We start from the raw sequence: 19,965 nt of genomic DNA, 5'->3' as shown, positions 1-19,965 counted from the left end.
AGACGACACACGGAGGTAAATCAGCCAGAGGAGGTGGTGTGGTGTGGTGTGTTTAAAACTTCACGTTATTAAGTATGCGGTGTTTCCTAACAGACTGGCACGCTCAGGTCTTCAGGGCAGCATCATCTAATGAAAGCAAAGAAGACAGTTTGAATTCATGAATAAAAAAACTAAAGAGAGTCAAAGTCGTGTGCAGAAAAGGATAAATAAAGTGTGATAGTATGTTCACATGCAAGAGGCAATTCTCCCTCCTGACCTTCAGGGTCAAAAGTTTAATAGCAACACGCTACAAAGTCTTGAGTGACTCATTCTTCACCTTCCAGGCTTGTGTGGCATCCCTAAAGTGATTTGCAATTATATTACAAGCTGCTTCACGGCACAAGTTTTGTTGTCTTGTTTTCTGTCCTCCTCAGATCTCACAGGAAACACCTGTCAGCGCTGATGTGTCTCTGCAGGTGTGAGATATCACATGGATCTTCAGGTGTGAGGATGTTCTGTCAGGAAGCAGTGGGAGCAGAACATGCCATCAAAAGTATTAGCAGGTTTTTTTTCATAGTTTTTCGTCATTATTTGTGTTGGTTTTTGATTATATGTACCAAACACTCTGTAGTTGCAGCTCCCAAATGTGAGGTTTGGCTGATTTTCTGTCCATCTGTTCTGACAAAACAAGAAATCTTTGGCTCTGAGAAAGTTTGATGAGCACTTTTTCAGTGTTTTTCCAACACTTCACAGAAAAGTGATGGATTAAGAATGGAAGTAGGGATTAATTAAAGCCCCATATTAGATCAAAGTCAATCTGAAACATCTATAACAAGTTGACCACCATCCAGGGTTTACAACCTGGGAAGTAGGAACACCAAAACAGGCGTATGAAAAACAGTGACTCTCACTTTCTAAACGCAGTCTCTTACAAGGATTTGGTTTTATGTTGTTTTTTGACTTTAACTAGGGAGTACAAATTTTGTAAGAAAGCTAAATCAACACTGGCTTTTTTTTAAAGTTATATTTTTGGTCTTTTAGCCTTTATTTGTTAGGACAGCTGAAGAGAGACAGGAAATGTGGGGAGTAGAGAGTGGGGTAAGACATGCAGGAAATGGTTAACCGGCCGGGAATCAAACCAGCGACTCCTGCGAAGAGGACTGTAGCCTCTGTATGTGGGGCGCTTAGACCACTAGGCCACCAGTGACCCATCAACACTGGCTTTTAATTAAATAGGACATGAACCCTCGTCTCCTGGGTGAAAGTTTAGGATTTTCCCTACTCACTCCTCCAATTGCACACTACTACATTACCATAGACTGTATAATAAATGGAAGTTGTATCCGTGATGTCACCCTGTGTTTCTGATGCGCTGTTTTGAAGCTAATCATCAGTGGATGCCATATTGTAAATGCTGAACTCAACCTAACTTCATCCGAGCTAGTGTGAGGTAAAGAGGCGGGCTTTGAAACACCTCGCCACGCCCTTATTTGGGCAAAACTTGTACCTTACAATGTGTGCCAATAGAGAAATGAGCTACTCAGACCTGAACCATTTTTTTGTTCCAGGCTGTAAACATGTTTATTTCTGGTGTAAATATTGGCTTCTTTGAATGGGTGTGTATGTGGTTTCCTGTGTTTCTGCAGCCAGCCTCAAGTGGATGCTCTATGAACTGCAGTTTTTAACACCTCTTCATTGGCTTCATATTTGGAGATCAGAGGAACCCCCTGGAGCAGACCCCCACGCCTGGCACGTGTCAAACTGAACAAGGAATATAATTTTGGACAAGAAGTCAGGCACAAGGATGCCATGCAACATCTGCTCAATTTCAATGTAAATCACCATATACGGACTCCTGTTTTTTTTAAAAGATTGCATAGATCAGAAATGCTCATTGATGATGGATGTTATTGGTACCAGCTACAAAACAACCACATATTCGTGATCCATAGCAGGGCTTTAAGGTGTCGGAAGGTAGCTGGCCAACAAAGTAGAGCAAAGTTATTAATACTAAACTAATAAAAACCTGCAAAAGGGTAAACGTTATAGTATACAGCATACTTAGCAATTATCAAAGCACTGAAGTAACATGGTATTATCTAAATGAGCTTTAATTCAACCACAGAAAGGCTCTGTAACCTGTTGGTAATATGATGTTCAGAAGGAACGCAACGCACCTGCTCCCTGTATAAATTTGGCATGAGGAATATAATGTTTGTACACAACTTCAATCACATTTTCATACGAAAGCAGGACTTTGGTTAAATAGGACTTGCGTCTCCTGGGTGAAAAATCAGGGTTCCCCTACTCAATTCTCCCAATGCACACTATCCTACCCATTTTACATCCTCTACATGCTTCATATGTGGATGCATTTGCAAAACCCAGAGGTCAACAGTCAGGACTAAACTTAAGCTGATGCAATGCACATCATTTGATGGTGTAAATGTAATGACCTGTGTTGAGAGTCTTGCAGGTGAAGGATCAGTAAATAGGGACACATAAATGACTATAAATGAACACTGTTAGCACATAGCATCTTTTTTATGCTTACCAAAGTGGATCAATACGCCGTCATAAATCCATCAACGTCATGAAAGGCTTGAAGTGGATCTCGTGGACATGAACACCACACTCAGACAAATCTCAGCACAAACTGTGGAAACACAGCCACATCACTTACAAGGCTTCAAACCTCGGTTAAAGGTTAGGCCTCCTGTTCTGTGATTTAATGTATTAAACTGAGAGATTAGATGAAACGAAAGGCCAGAGAGATCTGTACATTCACCATACGATAAAGGATTTATGTAAGCGCTGTAAGAAGCGCTCTCAGGCTAAAGCCGGAGCCACTTCAAACACAACTAAAAGCTTTAGAGCTCTCAGGTTTTGTCAGACCATCGAGATGTTGAGATGATATAAGAGGGGCTGGCACGCGGCTTCACCCTGAGTCACCGCGTGGATAAATCCTGGCAGAAGTCTGCCTGTCATCCAGCAACCTTTCAAGAACTTTCAAGTATATTTACAGCACCCCCTTGGATTTTTGGCGTTCCAGACACTCCGGTGCTTTTTCTAATCCGAGTCAGCAGGTTTGAGAGTTTATGTCATCTCCTTCACAGCTTTCTCCCACATGTGAAGAAGTCCGATTTAGCCAAGTGGTGTTACTACTCGGAGTGAAAGTGAGGAGAGAGTCTGAAAGGGTGCAAGATCCTGAGTCTCTTCTCTTATGACCAAGTTAAGCAGAAAGACTGGTCAGGGCTGTGTGTGGGCGTACGTGTTCCTGCTGGTGTGAGTGGGTGGATGATTTTCACTTTATGTGTGGAGATGATCCGTGTGTGTGTCAGTGTGTGTGTGCGTGTGTGTGTGTGTGTGTGTATTTGTCGGTCTGAAGAGGTCAGATTTATTCCCGTAGAAGATCAAACCCTTGAGTTCTCTTTGTTGCACCTGTGGTTGTTGTGTTATCTTTTGTAATTGTGTCTACAGTCATGGCCAAAAGTTTTGAGAATGACACAAATATTACATTTTCACAAAGTCTGCTGCTTCAGGGTTTTTAGGTGTTTTTGTCAGATGTTTCTATGGTATAATGAAATACAATTAGAAGCATTTCATAAGTATCAAAAGCTTTTATTGAGAATTACACAGAATTCATGCAATAAGTCAATATTTGCAGTGTTGACCCTTCTTTTTCAAGACCTCTGCAATTCTCCCTGGCATGCTGTCAATCAACTTCTGGACCAAATCCTGACTGATGGCAGTCCATTCTTGCATAATCAATGCTTGGAGTTTGTCAGAATTTGTGGGTTTTTGATTGTCCAGCCGCCTCTTGAGGATTGACCACAAGTTCTCAATGGATTAAGATCTGGGGAGTTTCCTGGCCAAGGGCCCAAAATCTTAATGTTTTGTTCCCTGAGCCATTTTGTTATGACTTTTGCTTTATGGCAAGGTGCTCCATCATGCTGGAAAAGGCATTCTTCATCACCAAACTGCCCTTGGATGGTTGGGAGAAGTTGCTCTCGGAGGACGTTCTGGTACCATTCTTTATTCATGGCTGTGTTTTTAGGTAAGACTCATAACATTCTGGAGTATATGCAAATTGCCATTATAAAAACTGAAACAGCAGACTTTGTGAAAATTAATAGTTGTGTCATTCTCAAAACTTTTGGCCATGACTGTACATTCAGGGATCACTGATTAAAGAGATGACCTGTGAAGAATATTAAACATGAATCCAACAAATATAAACCGCTCTTTATCCCACCTTTGATCCGTGAAGCAGCTCAGGACTTTCATTTGAAGACTTTCGTGTACGCAAAAATATTAAAATAAAGGAACCCTTTAATAAGTGATAATATTCTTGGATTCCATTTACTACAAATCATGTAATTAGAAATACTTCCAACTGCTTCCATTTTAATGAGCCAGACTTTGGAATTGACACTAATTGGACTAATTTACATAAGACTAATCACGGCAAGGCTGAAACATGCAGCATACTAACCAGATAGTTGGGGATTACCACATACAGCCACACTGACCACATCTAGCATCATTAAACAGCTCTCCTGCTATTTTAATTTGTAAGGGAAATTCAAGTAGATATAAAAGGAGCAAGAAGTAGGAGTAGAAAAAGAAGAAAACAGGTCGACTTCTGAATTTTCTCGCTGGACAAGCAAAGCTGGCAATTTATTCAAGTAGAAAAAGACAGAATGGGAAATGGGTGGAGGTGTGATAGTTTGATTTGTTTTCAAGAACCTTGTCAAAGCTTGAGTATTGTTAAAGTACGGATATTATGTAAAAATGGAAGATCCAGCTGCTTTTCAAAATACATGGGACTATGATGGTGCTCTATTTTCTTTAAAGGACTCCAAAATCATTTTTGCATTTGTGTTATATATATGATATATGTGTTTAAATATGTGTATCTGTGTCTACATACATACATACATACATACATACATACATACATACATACATACATACATACATCACCTGGGTTCGATGTCAACCTTTTTGAGCTCAACCATGAACCACTTCCATCCAAGACTTGGGCTGTATTGTTTACAGTCTGATTAGAACAAAACAACTTGGACAGCGGCCTTGTGTTTATATTGGAAGTGAAGTGATATCGAGAGGTTAATCAAATCCCTGCCAGCAGGAGATTGGATTCAGCCTGCTTTTGCTCTCCATACCAACTGTTTTTTTCTAGCATACATGGACAAAGTCACTTTGATATCACCAAGCGGCAACCTCCGGTCTAATGCGGATGTGCTAAAAACTGCAGTTCCTCGAGTGTCCACTAGAGGCTGGCTCCAGAAGCACCGGAAACCACATACACACCAATTCAAAGAAGTCGATCTTTACAGCAGAAATAAACATGTTTACAGCCTGGTACAAAAAACAAATGTAGTCTGGATAGCTCATTTCTCGATCGGCACACACTGTACGGGGGGTGAAATTTTTCACAACACTGCAATTTCTGAGATATTAAGAATACGAGTTTTCCATTATGAGAGGCACAGATGACTTGATTGTCAGGCGGGAACACTGTAGCTGTTGGCGGCTCAAAGCCCGCCTCTTTACATCACACTTCCTCAACAGACATTAGGTTTAGTTCAACATTTCCAATATGGCTGCCGCCGCTGATTGGCTTCAAAACAGCGCTTCAGAAACAGATGGGTGACGTCACGGATACTACGTCCAATATTTATACAGTCTGATATATAGCCTGTTAAGCTTATATGTTTTTAGTTTAAGAGGATATACTATACTGTTACTGCACACACCCTTTCCCACTTTTAACATGTAATGGGCACGGACTTAGCCTAATGGTTTAGTTGCACGCCCATGTGGCTGGCGGCGCGGGTTCGAATCCAGCCTGTGGCCCATTCCCCCCCATGTCATTCCCCCACTCTCTCCCAGTTTCCGACACTATCCACGTCCTCTCTTCTATAAAATAAAGGTGTAAAAGCACCACATAATATAACTTTAACATGTAACACAACATGCTCACACGTTCCCCAACTTCCAATCTGAGTCTTACTTCTTTCCTCATCTTTTTCCCCACAGGAAGCAACCGCCCAGCTCTGAGAAACTTTTCTGCTACTTTGGTTGAAGAGGCAAAGAGTGAACCTGAAACACTTAATGATTTTCTTCAGTATTTGGCTTTTTAGCATACACCAAAGAGAATCTACATGCCGAAGCGAGCGTCTTAGCGTTACTCATTACTCAGTGCAGATGCACAGAATTGATCCATTTCCTCCAGAACCGATCAATAAACTCGTTAGGATGCAGACGAACGTAGACCCCGGTTAAGAGATGCCATGATGTCAGAGAGAAGTACCGCTCCCTTAAAAATCAGTCATTAGCATCCATAGGCTCTCTCGTCCTCTGCACATGTTTAATTCTCCGGCTTCTGTTTTCATTAATAATTTAAAAAAAGATAAACTGAATCTTTACCGCTCATTCAGGATTCATCACAAGTGAGTTAAAAACATTTTTGTAATTGAACGTGACTCACATTTTACATGTTTCTCTCAGACTGCCCACAGATACTAAGATATGCCTCAATACAGACTGTTTACAGTTCTGTTTGAGTAACATCAATATTATCAAGTTTAATTTATGTGAGAGAAAATTTATTCCAGCAGAAATAAACTAAAGAAATGTAAATGTGAAGACAGCTGAGGAAACTTCTGTTTCTCATTAAAGCTCCTGTGAGGAGTTTTTCAGTGGTCATGAAACAGACTGAAATTAACAGTGATGCCTCTTTATGATGTTCAAAAGCAAACAAGAATGTTAGAAAAGGTATTTATAACTTCTGTTTTGTTATTTTTAAGCCTGAAATCACTGCAAGGGGGTAGGTGTCAGACGAGGTGATTTACAGCACGTCAAAGACAACCACTTTTTTTGCAGTCAATATTCTTAATGGGTGAAATATTTGTCTGTTAGTTGAAAGCAGTCAGAAAACATAATTTACACATGTACAGGACAAAATCAGCGAGACACAGGTATCACTGTGTCCACAGGGGGGCGCCAAAGCTGATACAAACAGGAATTTCCTCACAGGAGCTTTAACAGGATTTGAAATAAAGAAGATTTCACTATTTTGAAACTGTAATTTACTTGCCTCAGTGCAAAGTTTCTTTAAATCTGCGTTTTCCAAAAATAATTGTATGTTTTGTCTGAAAAACTGGTCCAGGTCTGATTTACGTGAGCTAAGTAGGGGCCATTGTTTGGTCTATGTTCCAACCCTCGCCTATGGTCATGAGCTGTGGGTCATGACTGAAAGAATAAGAGAGGCTTAAATGAGTTTCCTATTAAGGGTGTCTGGGCTCAGCCTTAGAGAGAGGGTCAGGAGCTCAGACATTAGGAGGGAGCTCGGAGTAGAGCCGCTGCTCCTTTACGTCAAAAGGAGTCAGCTGAGGTGGTTTGTGCATTTGATAAGGATGCCTCCCGGACGCCTCCCTTTAGAGGTGTTTCGGGCACGTCCAACTGGGAGAAGGCCCCGGGCAGACCAAGAAGTCGTTGGAGGGATTATATATCCCACCTGGTCTGGGATCGCCTCGGGATTCCCCAGGAGGAGCTGGAAAGTGCTTGGACTGTTGCCTCCGCGACCCAACCCCGGATAAGCAGAAGTAAATGGATGGATGGAAGTATTGTCCTTTCAGTACTCAGATAATATTTCATTAGTGTATTCCACATCTGAAGCATTGGTGCTTCCTTATTTTACCAATTTTGCTGAATAAGTTTCTTAAAAACTAATGATGAAAACAGAATTTGAAATCCAGATGGGTGTCTTATTTTGCTGCAGTTTTGGAAAAGACAAATCACTGGTGAAAACTCAATTTTATGATCACATATTTTAGAGATCCATGTTTCAATATTATCCTAAGTTGTCCTAATTGTGGCACAATCGTTGGATCTTGACCAATCAGAATCAAGTATTTAACCCAGCCTTGTAGAGATAGGGATAAATACGTCTAAAGAAGCCGAGCAGGTTGGTGTTGATTTCCAGGAGTGATCCTCTCTCCTAGTCGCGCACATGAAGCCACACAAAGCTGATAATTGTGAGGGAATATTTCTGACTCATACAAAAGGAAAAGTGGCCTCAAAGTAGCAACCGGGGGACAAAAAGCCGGCGATTGCATGTGCATCAATAGGCTTAATGCTTGTATGTCAATAACCATTATGTTGCATTGTGTTTGTACAGGGCTTTTCAAGATGCTGCACCAGATTCCATTCACTGTGCCAGGCCTGAGCTTGAAATGTGCTTCCACTGCTACTTTACAGTCTGCTCACACCTCCTGTGGATGTAATAAACACCTGTTATCAGATTTTCATTTAATCATCACACCTTTATTCAGAGATTTGTCTGTGTTAACTTTAATATCTCTCTTGGTGAGACTTGAGAATCATTAAAGATTGCCACAACAACCCTGATACGTTGATGAAACTGCAGGAGATAAAATTAGTCGACTGAATGCGCATAGATGCAGAATACAGTTCTTCTTTCAGAAAAATGCTGACTTTAAATCTGGCGGATGAAAAAGAGAACAGATTGAGAAGCAAATCAGGTGAATTTTCCACAGCTGAGGCGACTTAGTGTTGTCAATAGGAAGAGGTGAACTGCTTGGAATCAATTCCACGGGTTGCTTCCACTCAAAGAAAATACGATACGTCTCCCTAGGGTCTTGCAAAATGGCGCTTATAATTTCAGGATGGGTTAATGGGGGGTGAAGTTCAATCAATAACTTAAAAGGAGACCACAGTAATCAGGACAGATGGAGCACAGTAAAGAGTAAAGGATTTCTTTCTTCTAAAAGATCCTGAAGTGATGCCAAAGTTAATTATTTTATCAAAAAAAGTGTCTTTCAACTAAGATCTAATTTAATTCAATAATATCATATTATAATTAATAAACTAAGCAGAGAAACCTTGAATAAGATGTTATTTGTTTCACATGCACAACTATTGTTGAACTCTTTGCTCACGCAGTCGCTCACAGAGTGGTGAACCACCTCCCATCTTCACTTCTGATACTCCTATTCGACTAAGGCTGGTTCAGGGCCGGCGCTTAATTGAGAACCGCATTTCGTGTTTCGGCTGCGAGTGAATGGCTCCCGGCCAGGAAAACCCGTTCCAAAGCGGCTCCAACTCTTTGCTGGTCTAGAACATAAGACTGTAAATAAAAATGGACAGCGTTGCTCCGCCTCTTCCCGTTGTACAGTTCTGAAGCCAAAAAATCCCCCTCTTGGGCGCCGCCATTGTGCAGCCAGAGCCTGTGAAGCCACTGTAATAAGCTCCGCCCTTCAGCGTAGCGTCACAAGACGCTGTGTGTCCTTTGAAGTTTCACTCTACGGCGGCTGTGAATCAAAGGAAACAGGAAGTAAAACCCCGTTTTTTAAACTCTAATAACTAACGAAAAATAAACTTTTCAGGAAAAAGCTGCCTTGGACACAAAACAGTCCAATACTCAGTCCCTCCAGGAAGTTGCGATTTCGCGATCTCAGCCCCTGTACGTCATCGGTTTTGTCACCAATTTCACTTCCTTGGAACATAAACATAAGTCCTCACTTGATCGTCACTTTTCAACAGCTAAACACGCAGGGAGAACGGGTGAAAAGCGAGGACAGCAGGAGGGCAAGTGACGATGACAACGTTATTTATAGATACTAGAGTTATTATCTGAGGGGCTCAGTGTTCGCTTGGTCACCTACCTGCAGCAGGTGTGCTTTATGAACCAGCTCTCCCTCCTCCATGCATCTGTCTCATCTTCATTGATGATTTTTACCCCTGGTGTGCGTTAGTGACAAAGACACAACCGGGGGACGTCTGTTTAATATTTGAGGTTTGCCGTTTTTGCCGCTATTACCGTAAAAAGCTCTGCGTCTACAGCTTGATTTAATCCAGTTTGGTGAAACATCAGACACCTTCAGTAAGTTTTGATCAACTCATTGTCATCAAAGATGCAGATTCATTTCAGAGTGCCGTGAACTGACTGTCTGTGCCTCTGTCACTGCGAGGTGCATTCAGGGACCGTCGTTAATGTGCAATACAGTCCTTTCATGGCATTTTTCTGAGAATCAAGAGAATCAAAATACAGTCAGTGGCCACATCAAGAATGTTTTCTAAAAACAACTGTAATTTAGCATATTTACTCGCCCCTGAGATGTTATTGGGGGAAAAAAGGAAAAAAAAATCGCAACTTTCACCGCAATTTTGTCAAAAAGCTGTCGCAACAATCACAAAAAAATTGCGCGAAATCCTGGAGGGACTGAATACTAACTACATATCACCACAGCATACGGATGTGAGAAACATTCGTACAACGTGTATTTATTTTTTTAAGTTTGACTGCTCCCCCATTCAAATGAATGGGGAGACGGATTTTTTGACCTATACTGCAGCCAGCCACCAGGGGGCAGACACACTGCTAAAAGCTTCACCACATGGGTTGCATCCGGCTCGCTTGGTCTAGAACCGCAAACCGCTTATGTCAGGGGCGAGGGCCGAGCTGCTTTGATCAAAAAACCCAAACCAAACGTGTTTCCGCCATTGTCCTGCAGCGAAAAAATAAAATAGACGAATACATTCCAAGGCAAACCAGTGGACGGCCGAGGAAGACAAGCTGCCGTTGTCCGCCATCATTGTTGTTGTTGTGAGGGAAGGTTCGTGCTAGCACTGCTGGGAAAAGCGGTCATGCAAATTTGACGTCATGACGTGCCTCTTCCACGGGTTCGAGCGGGCGGAAAAACAAACAGCTGCCATGTTGTTTCGCAAGTTCAACCAGCTCCGGAAATACAACCCGGTTCGTGTTGGTCGAAAAAAGGAATGACATCAGTCTCTCCTCAGTCAACACCCAGCAGGATGGTCAGGTAATCACTGAATCAAGGATTCTCCTCCTCCTCTCCTGGAGGATAGGGCTTAAATTGAAGGGAAATGTGGGAACATAGGGATGACCCCAATTATCCAAAGCTTGCACACACAAACACACACAAGCCTGTCACAATAACTCACCTAATCTGTATTTAATAGTATTATTCAAGAGACTGTAGACGCAAACACACGTGCAGCTTTTACAGACAACATTGCATGATTGCAGGACTAAACAAACAGGAGATTTGCATAACTAAAGATACCCGAGGGAAACCTTGCTGTGTTTGTGTTTGAATGAGAGTCTCAATATGTGTGTGGGTACTCATGCGTGTGTGCAGGTTTTTACTAGCAGCGGGACACGTTTGAACCAGTCTTTCAAAGGTTATCCTGTCCATTACTAAGAGGGATCATGTCAAGTCATTCGGGTGGATGGATGGAGCAGAAGTATTCCCTAAAGTTGACTTTTAGAAACTGGGAGTGGACCAGAAGAAATGGTGCAAAGGAATGATAGAATAAGATTTCTTTGAGAGGAACGTAGGAGGCAGGAGAGGGAAAAAGGCAATCTTCAGCACAGCGTCGCACCCCCCCTCCCCTCCCCCTCATTGCGTGCCACCAGAGCAGTCCGCGAGTCCGCTACAGCACATTACACTTTGAATGAGAGAGGGGAGAAAGATACACAGCAGGGATGTCCATATGGCGGAGGGAGAGATAGATGTATAAACACAGGGGGATGTGAGGCGGAGAAAGTGCTGTCATCTGCAAAAAAAGAAAAAGAGGCACACTCTGATGACTTCACGCTCCAACAGTCCGGTCCGCTGTGACCGTCTCTGCAGTGACAGACAGGGGTGAGAGGTCAAACTTATTCCTCGCCATTGATTCTCTAACTGGAGAGCTCATCACCCGCTTATCAAATGTCCTCTCTCCCTCCTCGCCAGCATCAATCTTTTTCCTCTCTCGGCTGACAAAGTGAATCATACACACAAACTCTGAGACGAGTCGGAATCTCTGCAGCAGCAGTGATTCAGGTCTTCAGGTCTTGAGGTCTTCAGGTAAGCTCATTCTTTATCTATGCTGCTTTTACCCCTCAAGTCTCTCCTCTTTTATTCTTCCCTTTAATCCTTTCAGCTAACATTAAAAAAATAGGCTGTTTCTTTATATCTTTCTTGTCTTTTTTCTTGTAGATTTCAATTCCCCAGCTGTTCCGAACCCTTTTCTAACAACTTTTTGCCTTATCATTTTTTATTTCCATCTATCTTCCTCTACTGATCCAAGGCCCGGTTACTCTAGCAACTGGTTGAGGAAGTTAGCCCACACTTCCTTCTCAAGCAATACTTTCTGGATATTTTGGGGTATATCAAGGCATACCCTGGGCCAGATGGGACATTCAATCCTGCCATTTAGTTTTGGGCTTAGACCGTACAAAACATGGACGTAGTCTCAGTGACGTCACCCGTCGGTTTCTGACGAGGTGTTACGAATCCCAAAGCTGCCGTATTGGGAATGCTGCCTCCAACTTACTTCAGGCTAGTCTAGAAATTGGCGTAGAGGGAGAGCCGAAGGAATCATAGTTGTTGGCTGCAGAGCGCCAACCTGCAGCCAGGAATATAGAGACTTTTAAAAGTTAATTAAAGGCCCTTCTACTTAGTCTGGCTTTTATGTAGGGTTTTCTATGAATTCATATGATTTATCATTTTAATATCACATTGACTCTTTACCCCTCTTCAAATCAAGACTCAAAACCCAATCTGTTCCAAGCTGCATTCTCTGCATAATTTCACTCCTTCATTTTAACTTGGTGTTACTTTTGTTTGTTGTGTTTTATTTTTTGTATTGTGTTATTTTATTTGTTGTGTTTTTAATCTCTCTTTAAAGTGTCATTGAGTGCTGAGAAAGGCATTTTAAATACAATTTATTTTTATTATTATTATTATTATATTTATTTCAAAATTCTACAATTGTACTTATTTTTCAATCATCAAATGTATTATTTAACAATTATTTTTTATTGCTATTTTTGGTGATTTTATTCATCTTAGACTTTTTTATTGTCTTAACTATTTATTTTTATCTCTAATTTACTTATTTTTTAACCATTTCCATTTTTTGTTTATTTATACATTTAATTACAGTTAGTGTTTATTAGTCTCTACTTTTCTATATTTTTTGTGGGGGCATTTTTGCCTTTATTTGATAGGACCGCTGAAGAGTCCTCCTGTGTACTTTTAAGGCCATCCACAACCTCTCCCCCCGTTTCTGTCTGATCTCCTCCACATTGTCACCCCCTCTCGCTCCCTCAGGTCTTCCTCTTCCCTCCACCTCTCTGTGCCCCCTGCTCGTCTCAGCACCATGGGGAGCAGGGCCTTCAGTCGCTCTGCTCCCCAACTCTGGAACTCACTCCCACCAGACATCCGAAACACTGATTCACTTCCCGTATTCAAATCTAAACTCAAAACCCATCTGTTCAAATCCTCATTCTCTGTTTAACTTCACTGCCTCATTTTAACTTGGTGTTACTTTTGCTTGTTGTTTTTATTTATTTTATCGTGTTGTTTTTATTGTGTTTTATCCTCTCTGTAAAGTGTCCTTGAGTGCTTGGAAAGGCGCTTGAAATAAAATGTATTATTATTATTATTATTATTATTATTATTATTATTATTATTATTATTATTAAGAGAGACAGGAAATGGGGGGAGTGGAGAGTGGGGGAGGACATGCAGTAAATGGTCGAGGCTGGAATCGAACCTACGACCTCTGCAATGAGGGCTATGGCCTCTGTATATGGGGCGCGCTTAGACCTCTAAGTCAACGGCACTCCTTTAGTCTCTACTTCTAAATCTGTTTAATGTTGAGTCGTGTTTCATTGTCATGCTATCATGATGTATTGTTATGAACTCTGATATGACCTGTTGGGGACTACAGATGAAAATTAGCCTCATGGCTAAATGGCATATTTACATGGATGCTATGCTGAAATGTTCTGTAAATGTACTGTCCCTTTAAATAAATTATTTATTAGATTTTTTATTTTTTTATTGCCTCAAAGCACTTTGAATTGCGTTTGATTTGCAGCTTGATGATTGAACCTGTCAGTCGAATCAGCCATGCTCTTAATTATGCCTAACTATGCATAAATATTAACCTTAACACAGTCAAGACGGCTGAGTCATAGTGAAGTACGAATAACAAATTAGGCTAATCAGTCTGAAACCATTTATTTGCACCATTCAGTAAACAAGTTTTATTCTGGTGTTGTATAGAAGTCTTTAAAGAATAGGATGGGAGGTAGAACCTTGAGTTATCAGGCACCTCTCCTTTGGAATCATCTACCAGTCAGGGTCTGGGAGGCAGACACCCTCTCTACTTTTAAGAGTAGGCTTCAAACTTTCCTTTTTGATAAAGCTTATAGTTAGAGCTGGAGGCTCAGGCTTTGACCAGCTCTTAGTTATGCTGATATAGGCTTAGACTGCCAGGGGAACTGACATTAAGATCCTATCTCTCCCTTCCTAACTCTCCCTGTCCCTTTAAAGTTACTAACCATAGACTTTCTGGAGTCCCTGAGCTCCCTTGTCCCTATGTTCCTCTGGATCTCTGCTGCTGTGGACGTGCCAGACTCCAGCTGCTACAACTACTACTATCCGTCTCACCACTATCACCATCTCTCTCTCTCCATCTCTCTCTATCCCTCTTTCTAACCCTCGGTCTCAGCAGATGTGTGTCTAACATGAGTCTGGTCCTGCTGGAGGTTTCTGCCTGTTTGAAGAAGGAACTGCAGTCTTTTTGCACTTCCACATTTTCTTCTTTTTCCAATACCAGAGGTTGCCACCTCGTTCTGGGTCTCCTCTTGAATCTTTGACCAGTTTGAGACCCCAGGTATCACACATAGATGGAAACCCAACCCTAACTACATCATGTCTGGCATGACAGCTTCTTTCATCGCATAATTCCTCCTTCATCCCTCTGCTTTTATCATCTTCAATTCCCTGAGCAGTCTCCAGAGCTCCCCATAAAAAAACCCTCCACTTCTCTCCTCCCCTTCATCTCTTTCGTCTTCCCTGACATCTCCACCTGTCCCCCTACCTCCTCCTCTCTCATGTGTATTCACTTCACGCTCCTTGTTCCCCTCTACAGTCCTGCTCCCTGCTCCTCAGCTGTCCGTCATTTACTTGTACGTTGACTTGTGGGTTTTTCTCCCCATGATTCCACCCCTTACCCCGCCTTCTTTCCATTAATATTCCTTCCTTCGATGGTTTATTCAGCCTTGTGAAGCTGAAGCATCTGTTGCAGCTGCACTGAGTGATTGTCATACATGTCTGAAGGAGATGAAATGTTGCATAAAATATGAGACATGAGGGGTAAAATGCAAACTAAATCTAGCACTACAAGAATAGCGGCGTGAATACCATTTAAGCCAATTTTTAAGCAAGGAAAAAACAGCACAATGAAGTACGAAATCCAAACCCCAGTTTACAGATCCAGTTGAATACTGACTGTCAGATTAATTTCCATCACTGTTTGGCGGCAGCTGCTGAGAACCTGCAGGGGGCCGAGGCTTCTAACCTGTTTTTAATACCTCACAGCTGGGAAGATTTCCCCATATCAGCGCAGAAGTCACTGATCCTAATGTTTGCAATCAATCATCGCAACTCAGCGACAGCCCAATTGCACACAGTAACAACAGACGCATGAATGCATATCTGGCAGGTGGTTTTCACTGGTTCAGTGGATAAGCTGTGCGCCTTGTTCTTTGTGCATATACACGGAAAGGAGTCTGAACAACTCCTCTGAATCTGCTGCCCAGTCCTATCCCAGCCAGACCCTAACAGGCGTCACACCAGCTGTGTAGACTACATGGCACACACTCAAGCAGAAAAGGGAAGTCAGCAGGCCCAACAGTGAAATGTTGGCAGAGAATTCTTTTGCACTTTGTTACTGACCTGGGATGGCATATTTCTTGTTTTTACAAATATTCCAACTCCATTTCTACATCGTTCCAGAGCCACTGCTTAGAAATTAAAGGAAACACGAGCTGAATGATCAATGTGAGCGTATTTATTCAAAACAGATTCCACTTACAGACATTACAGACTTGTGAATCTGCTAAAAAGTTCACACATACAGGCTAAAAACACTGTGGGTACTCCTTAACTAAGTCTTTGTTGTTTTACAATCCCAATGATGCCTGTAACTTTCTGCTGCCAGCACAACTGATCACACTCTGCTTTTAACTCCCTATCCAATGCTACAAGACAAGCACACTGTATGACCGCCAATTACACCTATTTTACCGTTGTCTTCATTGGGCTGTCCAAGTATGATAGTATGGGACGTAGAACCTTCAGTTATCAGGCCCCTCTTCTTAAGAATCATCTACCAGTCAGGGTCCGGGAGGCAGACACCCTCTCTACTTTTAAGAGTAGGCTTCAAACTTTCCTTTTTGATAAAGCTTATAGTAGTTAGGGCTGGTTCAGGCTTAGTCCAGCTCGTAGTTACAGCCTCAGACTGCTATAGGCTTAAACTGCTGGAGAGACTGACACATTGGAATCCTGTCTTTCCCTCTCTTTCCCTTTCTTTCCTCTATCTGACTGTCACTTACTTTGACTCTTACTGTGCCGTGAAAGTTACTAACCATAGACCTGGCTCAGGCTTGGACCAGCTCTTAGTTACCCTGCTATAGGCTCAGATTGCTATAGGCTTAGTCTGCCAGGGGAACTGACACACTATGATCCTGTCTTCCCTCTCTCTCCTCTGTCTGCCTGTCACTTACTTTACGTCTTCCTGACCCATTAAAGTTACTAACCATAGATCTGGCTCAGGCTTGGACCAGCTCTTAGTTATGCTGCTACAGGCTCAGGCTGCTGTAGGCTTAGACTGCCAGGGGAACTGACACACTGGGATCCCGTCTTTCCCTCTCTCTCCTCTGTCTACCTGTCACTTACTTTGAATCTTACTGTCCCATTAAAGTTACTAACCATAGACCTGGCTCAGGCTGGCTCAAGCTTGGACCAGCTCTTAGTTATGCTGCTATAGGCTCAGACTGCTGTAGGCTTAGACTGCTGAGGGAACTGGCACACTGGGATCCTGTCTTTCCCTCTCTCACCTGTCTGCCTGTCACTTACTTTAACTCTTCCTGTCCCATTAGAGTTCCTAACCATAGACCTGGCTCAGGCCTGGACCAGGTCTTAGTTACGCTGCTATAGGCTTAGACTGCCGGGGGAACTGACACACTGTTTAAATTACTTTTAAATGTATTTTTTAAAGCATTTTTAAATATTTTCTTTAAGTGTGTTTTTTATTGACAGTTCAAGTCAATCTTTACATTTTTTGTGTGAAGCACTTTGACTTTCCTTATTGCCAAAATGTGCTTTATATAAATAACCTTACATTGCCTTGTATTGAGAGGCAGTCAGGTCAATGCTGTAATGCTGTAGGTCCATTTTAATTTAATGGGCATGACTTAGGTAGTGACCCATGAAATAGGACCTAAATGCAGACAGCATAGTGTTCGGAGGCAGTCAAGTCAAGGTTATTTGACAATGGCATAGCCTTATTATAGTTGATGAGTATGACCTTGGTAGTCACCCATGAAGTAGGACCCAGATGCAGACACCTCTTTAGATTAATATAAAGGCTGCCACATTACTTAAACTAAGGGGAATAGGCAAGAAGCAGCTACGAGGATGTGTTAGAATATTAATTCAGATCTGGAATGAGTCATCCAACACACAAAATGACCCTCTTTGTTGATATAAGGACATATCTATCACAAAGAGACAAAAATAATTAAAAACCAAATCAAGATTTGAGCAGAAAAAACAATTATGCAACAAGTTTGGTAAGAATTTCCAATTTAACATAAATGCATTTGATGTTTTTGAATGTGATCCATGTCCACTTGCAAAATCTTTGATATACGTAGATTTGAATTTTCTTTCTTTACTCTTTTGGGGTCACAATATTTAAGTGGTAAAAATTCGATATAAATAAACATGCAGTCACTTAAAATGGAGGGGGCACTTATGAGCCTTAAACGCTAGATGCCACCCAACATTAGACAGAAGAAGAAGACGGCATTGAGCAGCCAATCATGTCGTGCGATGAGAGGAAGGCGGGGCTTAAAGACTCAAATCTTACCAGCTCAAAGCAGAGTTGTTAGTCTTATAGTGTCGACTCTGCGCTAACTATTAACTTCATTAAATATACTTTCAGGATGTGGATAAAGGAAGAGCATGGAGACAACTTCAGCTGTGCATTTAAGACACGTTTAATGTCCACCGCGACCGTAGGACAACTGAATACTGAATAACCTGTGATGCATTCGCTGCTCTGTGGGAAACAACATCACTCTGCCTGTAATCCTTGTAATCTTAAAGGCACTATGAGCAGTTTTTAACTGGCTGAGAAACAGGCTGAAACTGATACTGATGCCTCTTTATGACCCTCAAAAGCAAACAAGACCATCGACAACAACACTGATACCTTCTCTGTTGTCATTTTAATGTCTAAAACTGCTCTGAGGGGGTAGGTGTCAGAACAGATGATTGACAACTCGCTTTAGAAACACCCTTTTTTGGCTGTTTTCATTGCAAATAATCACATTGTAAGATAAGTCTAAAAGTTAAAAGACAACAGGATGAGGTTATTGTCTGAAGACAATTATTTTGCATGTACAGGACGAGAGATAAGAGGTATCACTTTGTCCACAAGGGGGCGCCAGAATCGATACAAGCTAAAAGTTCCTCACAGCAGCTTTAAAGGGGAGAGCACAACTCCAAACAATACTATATAAACTGATACACAGAATGCAATTATAAATATTTGTTATAAATTTAAATAAAATTATGGAAATAACCTCAATCTGAGAAAAATATGAATCTACAAACTAAAACTTCACAAAAATCTCATCTTACATGAAAGACCTGCTTCCTGTTGGCACCGTCAGAAATGATGGATTCAAGAAGCTCATCAGAAAACAAAGGAGTAATCAGATAAATCCTTATTAACAGACTCATTGTACAGACTAACATTGCAATCGAAATTTCCTCTCAAGCTGATTACTCCCTGCAGAGAGGGAGTATTGATGAACTCATAAACGTGCTTCTTGATGAAGTCTTCCTCCTTGTCTTTATTGTGCATCCGCGCTGCAGACAGAAGAAATCACCAGAGAAATACTCCTCCCTGCGTTTATCCTGCAGAATTGACACTTTTTTTTTTTGTTTGTTGGAGATGAAGCCAAAGAGCAAAGTAATTAAGAAAGTATGTGGTGTAAAGTGGGCGTGAGCTGCTGATTTGCATTTGTTTATGCAGACGGACTGCAGAGGCAAACACGGGGAGCCTTGCGGGGGACGGGGTGTCACTTCCTGTGAGGAGAGGAGCGTCTTTTATTAGACTGCGAGGAAGCCAACACGTTTTTGTATACAGTGCTCGGGATCATGTTATCCGCAGGGATGTATAGAGAGGGGTCAAAAAGCGAAGAAGCAGCTGCCGCACAGGTTCTTATAAATATTGCGTGAGGTCAGGAAGACAAGCTGGACGAGCAGGGAGAAGAAAAGACGGGGAGTCAGTTAGTGGAGATGGAAAGAGTAATGGCTGCAGGCTTTAGAAAACATTGCCTTGAGTGGATTTAATGATTCTACGGTACATGTGAGAGTGTTGCAGCTCCGTCTGCATTGATTTAGTGGCAGATGGTGATATAGGAGATGAATGTTTCAAGCGGGGGTACAGCGGCTCGCAGGATTTCATGGACTTTGTTTGAATTCTGATAATAACATTACCACAAAAGTAGCTCTGCAGTATTGATGACTCACCCAGCGTAGGCTTTAAAGGAATCTCTGACAAGTTTGAAGCTTCTTACAAAAATTGAACATAAAAAAAAAGTTGTTGTGTTGCATATAAATCAAAAATAATGGACTGATATGATGGGGAGCCAGAAATAATATAACAGACAAAACTCAAGCGGAAGCATTACCAGGTTTCCTTTCACTCTCAATCATGATAATGTCCTCAAAAAATGGAGGACCAGACATTACAGCAAGGACTTCTTTGGCTCCATTTTTGAGGAACTTTGAGGAGAGATATGGTGTACAAAGTTCCTCAAAAGTAGGACAAGTTAACCAA

General features: G+C 41.7%; 1 long non-coding RNA gene across 1 annotated transcript in view; it reads right to left on the bottom strand.

Annotated features, from left to right (window-relative positions):
* Positions 1–268: 268 nt before the first annotated feature.
* LOC117807026 overlaps positions 269–19,965 on the bottom strand; it is a 165,176-nt gene continuing 145,479 nt past the window's right edge. The window contains exon 3 of the long non-coding RNA XR_004629895.1: positions 269–494. This is a non-coding gene — a long non-coding RNA (uncharacterized LOC117807026). The remainder of the gene's footprint in view (positions 495–19,965) is intronic.

The sequence above is a fragment of the Notolabrus celidotus genome, chromosome 23 (assembly GCF_009762535.1).
Source record: "Notolabrus celidotus isolate fNotCel1 chromosome 23, fNotCel1.pri, whole genome shotgun sequence".
Classification (NCBI taxonomy): domain Eukaryota; kingdom Metazoa; phylum Chordata; class Actinopteri; order Labriformes; family Labridae; genus Notolabrus; species Notolabrus celidotus.
This window is presented reverse-complemented; position numbering and strand designations above follow the sequence as displayed.